We start from the raw sequence: 11,307 nt of genomic DNA on the forward strand, positions 1-11,307 counted from the left end.
CTGAGGAACAAAATAACTTCCTCCTAAGACCCTTCTCATTCAACTGAGAGCATTCTAAACAAAGAAGGTTTCACAGTAATCTACATGTTCTTTCTTAGGCCTGATCACCCCAGGGAATCCGCACTTCTCAGTACAGAGCTGCACCACCCTGTCATTGTTTCAGGTTTAGGTGGAGCAAGGGAACTAAGGCAGTCCAGAGACAAGGAGGTTTTCTCCCAGACCTTTAGAACTCAGGCTATGTCAAAGCCGAGGAGCGAGGGTCCATCACCCCCTTTTGCTGCAGCCCCCCAAGTCCTTCTTTTGGGGGGCCTCCCAAAGTGATCGTGCCTGTCTTAGGTCATTCCCCCGTGGGGAATCTTACCCGTCTTTGGCTAACCGACCAAGCTTTTGGGGGGTTCAGTCATGAGTAAAGCAGCAGAAGCAGCATTCCTGCCAGGAAGATAAGCTTTTGTCTCCTTGCTGGCTTACAGTTCCAAGGGCGTTCCCTTAGCCTTAGCCTAGGCGGGGGTTTCAGCTTCTGATACCAGTCAGGGCGGTTCCCAACACAATAATAGTGACCATTATTATTGTATCTAAACCTTATGTCTTATAGAGTTTGGGAAAAAAATTTTGCTTTATTTTTCCTGTGTTTTTACCAGCATGAGAAAAACCAAGGTAAATGTATTTCTCCAGTTCAGCAATTTTGAAAATAAAATTTGTGAAGAGCAGTCCCATCTATACCTTGTTGATGGAAGTATAGCTGGATACAACCATTGTAGAAGGCAACAATGAAGTCTTTAAAATGTTGTATCTTTCCTCAGAAATTCCATTTCCCAGGATTTATCCCAAGAATATGACAAGAACACACAAACATATTTATGGAAATGGATGCTTATTAAAACATTATAATAGCAAAAAGATAAAGGAATCAGCCCAAACGTCCAACAGAGTTGCTTAAGTGATTTATGCCTTGCCATATAATCAAACACTGCTTTAAAGTATGTGTAAGTATAATAAAATCATCATAGTATTAAATGAAAAAGGAAGAATGTAAAAAAGGATGTGCAGCCTATCTCCAGTTTGCAAAAAGTGAAAACAACAAAAGTGTGTGTGTGTGTGACATAAAAAAAAGAGTTGATGGAAATACCCTCAAGATATTCACAGTAAATTATCTCTGCCAGACTTCCATTTTCTTTTTTATTTTATTTTACAACTTTAAAAACGTTGCCCCTATTAACATCTGCACCAAAGAGGAAGAAATGGAGGCAGAGGAGATGAAGTAAGTCTGGCTGTTACAGAGATTTGGCCAGATCACTGGGCGGAAGGGAGGGTCCCCTGAGAAGGAATTGGGAAGTGCCAGAGGCTCTGAGACCAGAACCTTGTGATAGATTTCCATAGCCCCAGATAAAGGGTAAACAAACCTATGCCACACATCTGATGCTATGCGCAGCTAGAAACCCTCCTTCCCACTTCCTAGATCGTAGCGGCAGGAATGACGGGCAGAGGCGCTGTATACAGACTGAGGAGCTGGTGAACTCTAGCCTTCATTGGCTGGGAATTTGGACTCTTCTGCCACACGTAGGATTTGGGGCTCAGACTTTTAAACGGAGGGCTGCACGGAGACCTGTGGGTTTTTTCCTTGTCCTTGCTTGCCCATTTGGGGGCCAGCTCATGGAGGCCAAGTCTGGCATTGGGCTGCATGCCTTGGTGGCACTGGCCCACGGGACGCTGCAACTCTGTGGCCACAGATGGTCCCAGACTGTGCCCCTTCTCAGAGCACAGACAAGTGGACTGGAACACCCTGAGGGTGCGTGCAGCCTCAGGTGTCGGGGAGACCCCACAAACCTAGCCCCTGCACAACCAGCTGTGATGATTTGACAGCAGGCTCTGGGTCAAAGGATGGGAAAGAAGCTATGGTAAGGAGATGGCAACACCAGTCCCATGAGTGCACACTTAAGGGAGAGAGAGCTTGAAGCCAGAGACCCCTTCCCACAACAGCCTCAGGGCCCAGGAAGACAGATAAGAATGAAGCAGGGTTTCTGGACACCGAACTCTGGTTCTAGGGATGGCTGGCTTCTTTCTGTGTTTTGCAGAAGAGATTGGCCTGGAGTTGGGGAGTCCCCAGCTCCCCTAAATTGGGCAACATTTTAATAGACGTTTTTTCTTCCCCATCAATCTCTGTTTAATGCCTGTGTATGGCGACAGGACAGTGAATCCCACTTTGTTTAGTAGCATTGTCACCAGAATGAGACTTGATAGAAGAGTTCACGGAGAGGGCCAGGAAAACTGCCACTTGTAGGAAGCTGTAGCCCCAGGCTAGCTGTCACCTCTGTGGATCTGCAGTCAAGCTCCTGAAGGCATACTTGGGGCCTCTGTTGGTCACTATTACCAGGAATCAGATCACAAACTATACACAGAGCTGAGGAGGAGAAGCCGTGCCCACTGGGAACCTTTTGTCTGATGGTCACAGTATCTAACCTTGATGTCCTTTCAGAAGCATTTGCTAGCTTCACTCCTGCTGCCCTATCACAGAAGTTCCCCCGTTGATCAGCACTAACTTGAAAATATAGACAAGGGAATTTTAAGAAACATAATTCTGAGCCTTAGCCAAGTTGATAGAATTCAGTACACCGTAACTACAGAGGGTGAAATGTTTTTTTTTAAATTTTTGGTGTTTAGTATATGTATATTTTATACAACCTACAGCTTGCCTCAGAGCTGTGGGATAGCTAGTCACTGCTCACTATTTCTCACTTATTCCTGTAGGACAATGGAGGCTACTCCAAGTCTCACACTTCCAGCCCAAGTTTGACATAGGTTTGAGGGTTCTCAGAGCCATATATACTCTTACCCTTTTTTCCATGCCAGACACTTCTTCCTGAACAGGCTCCCTCCCCTGCTGGAGTACACGTTCAGGCTCTCCATGGATTACCTGAATGAGGAAACCACTTTTCTCTCTACTGTTGGAAGATCTCATCCTGAGGCTATGATGCCATTTTGCATGGGACCTGGAAAAATCCTTCCTTTTACTTTATAGAGATGTCTATAAATACAGTTCCTGGAAGTTGTGCCCTCCTCTCTGACCAATTTTTCAATTTGGTTCATGGTAATATATAAAGCACAGGCTGTAGATTTAGGCACTCTGAAACTTAATCCCTAGTCTCGTAAAAACTAGTTGTGTAATCTTGAATACATCATTTACCACCTGGGCCACAGAATCTTTATTTGTAAAATGAAGTTTGGATTTGACTTTAAAAACTCTTCCATCTCTAAAATTATATAAACCAAATAGAGAAACCCTGGAAGAGAGGCAGTAGGATTTCCTTTCTGATGAAGAGTTGGATATGAGAGAATTCTTGGACATCTTTAAATCCAGGGTGATTTGCATGGTAAAGAACAATGGATGGACTGAACAGAAAAATAAATGAGCATTGGTGTTCTACCATGCAGGCTACTAATTAATTTTTTGCTCAGAGAATCTGGGTGCTACAAAGATCAGGAAAACAAGGGTCAACTTTGCTCTTCTGTCACTAACAGTGCTGTAGGCTATGACAAGCAATCTTTCATTTCAAGACTGGGTAACAATGGAAATAAGACATCCTCTGTTTTTTATCAAATACAAATTTTCCATCTCTTGTTAGAGAACATGATGCAGTTAAACTACCAATCTTACCCTCTGTGTTTCTCTCTCACTCAAAACTTGTTCAAACAAAATGTTGGCTGATACTTTGGAATCTGTTAGACAACACTCAAAGTTGGAAATGTTTGCTTTATTCTGTCCTGTGTCCAACTTTCAGCTTAACAACAACAACAACAACAACAAAATGAAATAGGAAAAAAAGGCTTTCCTTGATTGCAAATTCATATGGGAGGTTTTAAATTATTTGCAGACAAACTGCTTTAGGTACACCGACTTCCTAATTTGTGTGTGGCTAATTGGATTGCATGATTAAAGGAAATGACCATTGTTCCAAGATAGCAATGGCTGGACTGGGATCTTCTGATGACTGGGAAGGCCCCTGGTGTGTAATCTAACACCTCTGACTTGATGTGATTAGTGGTATGTAAAGCCAAGGGAAAGCCATGGGACTTCTCAAAGCACCTGTACTGGTGAGGACAGTCTTCCCACAGTCTCATTCTGCAAAGCTTTGCAGAATCCAGATACAGAGTATTGCTTATGACTTTCCAACACCCTGGTGCAGGGACACCAGACTACACCAGCATTTTGACTCTATTAACACTGGGATATGAATAGGCTAGCCACCCAACCACTAGGGGTCCCAATTGTTTTGGGGATGCCACTACAATCTTTGTATCCTTGCCTATCTTTGTTAAACCATTCTTCAGTCAATATAAAAATGTTGAAAATATTAAGCCAATATATCTAAAAGGTCTGTTTCATTTATACTTTTACCACTAATGCTTCTATAGTATGAAATGCCACATAGTCCTAAATCTGGTTTAAGCCTACAATATACCATCTAGATGAAAGGGTAAAGATGTCTCTAAATAAGGGTTCAGTGCATCCAATTTTGAACTTATCCCATTTTTTACCCTAATATCTGATGTCCCTAAATTAAAGCCAAGGGAATACAAAATATTACCTAAAGCAAAGCTAAAATTGCATGTTTTAAATTTTTATGTCAGGAAATGCAAAATTAATACTCTCCTTGCAATATTGCTCATTAATACTATACTTAGACTAAGCTATAGTTTTAATGGCCTAATTCAAAAGAGTGGAAAATTTTATTTTACTTAATTTAAATCATTTAGATGTATGAGGTTTTTTATTTCCACTGGCACTTCACATTAAATGTAATAAGGAAGAAGTCGATCTCAAACTCTCATAGAACATAAACTCTTGATGGACTGAAATGAAGTTGGGCCTCTGAATACTTATGTCATAATAAACTTGAAAGATCAGGGGAGCAGGCCATCTGAAACTTCAGTGACTGGGACCCTCAAGGGGGATGCCCATGTGTTTGGGTAAGAGAAAATGTACAAAGTGACTTGGAGGTAGTATTTTTCAGTATGACTTACCTATTCAGAACATGGGCCACAACTTGTAAGACCAACAAGATTTCAAGAGCATGGAAGTGGTGATAATAATTTAGAATGCCATTAAGGAATAGATGGAGAATGAATGGATGAAGACCCTGTAAGCAGCAGGCCCAGCTTCCAGTGAAAAGGCAGTCTATAATCTCTACAGCACAGTAGAGCTATCTAAGGCGTAGAGAATCTGGACACTCCCTCCAACCCTGCCATCATCTGCCCTTAGTTCACTCATCTATGAGGTCTATCTGGAAAAGTCTAGCCATTGTTAATATAACAAGAACAGTTTGCATGACATCGATGTAATCTGACAGGCATGGAGAGTGGACTGGAATGTGCATTCATGAACAATGACAACTCACTGTACTAGTCAATGGGAGCAGTAGATGTTGCTGAGTGAATATGTGTACTATGTGGTCATTACATTCAAATTGACTGAGGAGTAGAGCAAAAAATCTGCATCAAATTTTACATTGTTTGAACATTCCTCTGCAGAAACTATTCAGATGATTCAGAAGACCACAGCTATAGGCAACTGGTGACTGGCAGCTTCATCACAACAACATGCCTGCTCATGCATCACATCTCTTTCAGAATTTTTGGTGAAACATCAAATCACCCAGGTAACTCAGCCCCCTATAGCCCAGATTTTGGTGCCCTGTGACTTCTGGCTTTTCCCAAATTAAAATTACCTTTGAAAAGGAAGATATTTCAGACTGTCAATGAGATTCAGGAAAAAATATGATGAGGCAGCTGATAATGATTGGGAAACCTGTGTGAGGTCCCAAGATGCCTACTTTGAAGATGACTAAGGTGCCATTGTCCTATGTACAATGTTTCTTCTATCTTGTATCTTCTTCAATAAATGTCTCCATTTTTCATTGTATGTGGTTGGATACCTTCTGGACAGACCTCATATAATATGAGTGGACTGGACTGGAAGAACTCTAAATTCCCTGCTAGCTCTGGTATTTTGTTCTGTGGTAAATAGTTTCAGAGAAATCCAGTCTCGGCAATCCAGTTATAGCAATGCATAAGAAATATTCATTCATTAAATGTCTTCTATATGAATAGTTTTATGCAAGTAACAGTACTATCCACAGTGTTCTTCTTTATTCAGTGGATATGTGGTATAAAAGCAAGAATTCAAGGTGTCTCCCAAAACAAGGTCCTTCACTCTTCTTAATATGTCTTGTGAATACTATTGTCTTCTGTAACACTTTTAGCAAAAATGAAATATGCCCAAATAACTGAAAATAGAAAGATTTAAGGACAATCCAGAGGGAAGGTGTCAATTAAATTCTTCTGTTCCTTCATTGTTTTTAGTACTTAGTAACATTCTTTTGTCTGAAATTGCCACAGTTTATTTATCCATTCATCTATTGAAGGACATCTTATTACTTATAAGTTTTTGGCAATTATAAATAAAGGTGCCATGACATCCACGTGCAGGTTTTTGTGTACACATAAGTTTTCAATTAATTTGGGTAAATATCAATGTGTGTGACTGCTGAATTGTTCTTTAAAAGCATATTTAGTTCTTTAAGAAAACATTAAACTTTTCCCAAAGTGGCTGTACCATTTTTGCATTCCCACCAACAACAAATGAGTTTCTGTTGCTCTATATCCTTGTCATCACTTGGTGTAGTCAGTGTTTTGGATTTGGGCCATTCTAATAGGTGTACATTGGCATCTCATTGTTGCTTCTGTTCCTTCATTCTACTCAGTGTCCATATACTAAATGGATCCAATGGCTAAGAGCAAGAGAAGAAGGAGGTATTTTTACTCTTCTATAATAATTTTCTTTTCTAGCACACCAGCATAGAATACAGCCATTATTTGGTTATCATATTCTTTTATAAAAGGCCAACTGACTTCAACAATAATTCTGCAATGAGAAAGGAGAACACTGAGACCAAGCTGCAGAAATGGAGTTAGATGTATAGGAGACTTATAGGGTAGATAGATAGGCTGGCCCATAAGAAATGTACCCATCAGCATAGAAATATTGCATAAAAGAAGGTGTAGGATTCTGATTCAGGGTGTGGCTTGTTATTTAGGACTAAGACAGGAGCCAGACTGCCTAAGTTGAAATGTCATCACTAGCACCCCACCAATAACATGATGGGAGACCCAAAAAAAACAGAATGTATTTATAAAAAATGATGTATTTATACTTACATGTTTATATTTCAGTAACATTCAAAGTACTCTCCATGATGCAGTACACCTATTGAGATATTTTTCCACTGTTCAAAACACTTTTTGAACTCATCAGTTTTGATGCCTTTTAGTGTTTCTGCTGTTTTTTGTTTCACCTCTTCCACATTGGCAAAATGTTTCTCTTTGAAGACTTTTCCATCTGGGGGAAACAAACAAACAAACAAAAAACTGCTCAAGGTAAGATCAGGTGAATAGTTCGGGCATGGAGGTCATGTCAGTTTTGGTCAAAACTGCTGACCACTCAGCACAGTGCGGGCAGGTATGTTAATCATAAAATGGGCAAATGCATTGAAAGAGTCTTCAAAAAATTCACTGAAACTGAAAGCAGCCTCTCACAACAATGCCAGCTGGTACACTAATACAGGTGGGTTCCTAAAACACTCACCTAGTGGAGGAAGCCTGTACTACAAGGGGCCCACCCTTCAGAAGATAATTCCCATTTTGGGGGGTCCCCCCTTATAGCTATGTGACATTGGGTAAGTTAATTAACCTTTTTGTTTCTCAGTTCCAGACTTGTATATATAGACTCTCCCCTCAAAAACTTTACTTACACATCAAAGTTAACACATCCAAAAACAAACTTTTCATTTCTATCCCCACAAATTTGGTCTTCCCATAGTTTTCCACAACTCAATAAAAGGAAACTTCCCTCTCCCCAAAGCAGTTTGGAGTCATCTTTTCTTCTCTTTCTCTTTTATCCCACATTCAATGTGTCATCAAAATCCTCTTTGCTCAATCTTAGAAATACACTCCCAAAGTGACTATTCCCACCACCTCTAATTCTTCTACCCTAGTCCATCATCATCTATCATCTGCCCTATTAAAATAACCTCTAATATAGTCTCTAGATTCCCACTCATGTGCCCTAACATCCTCTTTTCTTCAGAACATCTTGAATATTATTTTTAAGACCAAGTCATAATATGCCATACCTCTGCTCAAACAGCTTCAATGACTTTTCATCTCAGTGTAAAATCTAAAATCTTCACCACAACCTATAAGATCCTGCCAGGTAAATTCCTACTATTTCTTTAACCTCAAATCCTACCATTCTCCCCATTATTCACTCTACTCCAGCCACATTGACCAACTTGTAATTTCTAGACCAAGCTAAATAAGCTATTTACTCTGCCTTGAACTTTCTTTCTTTAGATATTTATAAAGCTATTACTCTCCCTTCCTTCAAAGTTCTACTCAGATGTCACCTTATTAGAGAGACTTCCCCAGATCTCTGTATAAAACATCACCCCTTACCTCAGAACTCCCCATCTTCTCTCCTTGTACTGCCTAGCATTCTATCTAAATGTGTATATAATTATTCACTAATGGTCTATATGCCCTTACTGAATGGGAATCTGCATGAAAGCAAGGACTTTATTTTGTTTGTTCACTGCTGTCTTCTAAATTTCTAGAACAGTAGGTGCTCAATAAATTTTTGTTGAATGATTGAATGAATGAATATGAAATATTGGGACAATAACTATGAAAATGTGAAATAAATGAGATCATAATAGCACCTACCACATAGGGTTACATGCATATTCAATATGATAATAGATGATGTAAAATGCTTAGAACAAAAGCTCAATAAACATTAACTATTAATGTTAATATTAATCAAACTTGTTTTGATATCCAAAAGGTTGATCTACTGGTGGGGGTAAATATCAAGGTGATATTGGGTGATTTTCCCAAGGTATTGGGAAAATCAAAGTCTGTTGAGTGACAACACATTAGCTTAAGAAGAATTCATCAAAGATAAAGTAGGACTCAATAGGTGGCTTGAGGGTCTGAAATTGAGTCCAAGCTGAAATAGAAACACTGTAGACTTATTAAGATGGGGTTGGTGGTTAGAACCCCAGGAGAACTAGGGACTATATTTCAAAAGCAAGCTCCAGTCCCATTGATTAAATTAAAGAATATAATGAAGTAAAAATTATTGCTATGCACTTCAGAGAACATTTGGGTATTTTCTACTTAGCACCCCTCCAAATTTCTGGGGAAGAAAGGGTAAGTGTTGCATAAATGGATTCTTTCTAAGACACTAGACAAGGCAGGGACAAGCCAGGTCTTGAGTGCATTGTATATAGAGGTACCGCACAGAGGAAGAGAAGGCGAGCAGAAGGGCAGAGAGCATGACCAACAGAGAGACCTCTTGGAAAAAGAGTTAGAGGCTCCTTTCATTAGAGGAAAAATTCAGGGACTTGAAGGGGCAATGATGGGCAGGTATATTAGCTTGCTAGGCTGCATAACAAACTACCACAAATCGAATGGCTTTAACAACAGAAATTTATTATCTCAGATTTCTGGATCCTAGAATTCTGAAATGAAGGTGTTGAGGTGGTGGTTCCTTCCGAGGATTGTGAAGGAAAATCTGTTCATGCTTCTCTCCCACCTTTTGGTAGTTTGTTGGCAATCTTTGACCTTCCTTGGCTAGTAGACATATCATCCCAATCTCGGCCTTCATCTTCAGATGGTGTTCTCCTTGTGTACATGTTTGTGTTCAAATATGTCCTTTTTATAAGGACATGGGTCAGATTAGACCCCACCCTAATCATCTTATTGTAACTCTATTACCTCTGTAAAGACTCTATCACAATGTAAGATCACCTTTTGAGGTACTGGGGGTTAGGGTTTCAACATATGAGCGGTTTTTTTTGGGGGGGGACACAATTCAACCAAATACAACAAACAAAAGCTGGCCACCATACACACATAAATGGGAGAGATCACGTTTACAGAAAAACATGGGACTTCCAAAGTCCATTAGTCAGGGGCTGAAGGGAGAATATAAACTAATGGTAAGCTTTTCACAAAAGAAAGTATTTAAAGATATAGATACAAGTGGTTGAACAGAGAAGAGGACAAGTGATGAAGCATGGTGGTCAGTGGCTGCTGTTTTCCTAAATGGCAATTGTTGACACACCCAGTGGGATAACCCAGGAGTGAGGTGAAGATCCCCATAAATGCAGTGAGGACACTGTGCTGCATGGGGCTTTAGGGCTTTCAAGCTGGATTTGAATCCTTGTTCTACCACTTACCAACATTTGGACTTTAACAAAGTAATGTAAATTCTTTGGCTTTATATTCTTAACTGAAAAATGAGCGCGGTGGTACCAATCTCATTAGGTTGGGAAGATAATTCAATGGGAAGGCATATGTAAAGTGCCTTTCCACTGTTCCTAACACTTCATTAGAATTTATGGGGAAGTGATCCCAGGGGTATATTTAATGTAGGACTTTTCCCAGAGGTAAATAAGAGGAAGTGATTCTCAGGGTATCTAAGTAAAGTTACCCAAAGCAAGAATATTTATTTTAAGGAAATAGGCCACCTGGAGAGATAGACATTTATCCTAGTTATGTTTTCAAAATAGCTTGTCTTACTTCTGCAAATTCATTTTCATAAGGCTCTCTCTTTTTCAGAGAGATTATTTTCATAGTCTCATTTAACTGAAACACGCATTCATTTTCCTTTAAAAAAATCTTTGCACTTTTCTATTCTTAAGAATGAGAAGTAACCCTATTTTATAGAAAAAAAAATCATACCCCTTAAGTCTGTGTTAGAAACAAACAAAAATGCACTAATTTTTTATAACAATAGTAAGAGCACTAGGGGTCTACATTTTCCCCCTATGAAAGTTTACAAAACCTCTTCCCACCTTTGAATTTTTAAGTTTCTTTTTATCCATGGCAATCAGGGATTTCCCCAAATTGTTGTTCCTCTGATGTGTCTGTAAAACTCAGAAAGTGATTTGGAAGTCTTCTTAACTATAAAGAGCAATCAGAGCTAATACACATAAGAACTAATTATTGTGAAGATGGATGATGTGTTTTGGTATCTAATCATATTTTATCTGTGAAGAGTGATGCGTTCCAAGTAACTTGATCTTGCCTTCATTTAAATAGAAAATAAAAGAAATAATCACTGGCTGAAAACACCTAGTGAAGAATCATACCAGATGTCATGTGACCATTCAAACCCACATTTCCAGTGGTTTTGGCCTCAGACTTCTTGGTTAAGCACTCAGGCCTGCATGAAATGCTTGGAGCCTA

This window comes from Phyllostomus hastatus, unplaced genomic scaffold (genome assembly GCF_019186645.2).
Source record: "Phyllostomus hastatus isolate PE091 unplaced genomic scaffold, TTU_PhHast_1.1 phas_contig_137, whole genome shotgun sequence".
NCBI classification, from domain to species: domain Eukaryota; kingdom Metazoa; phylum Chordata; class Mammalia; order Chiroptera; family Phyllostomidae; genus Phyllostomus; species Phyllostomus hastatus.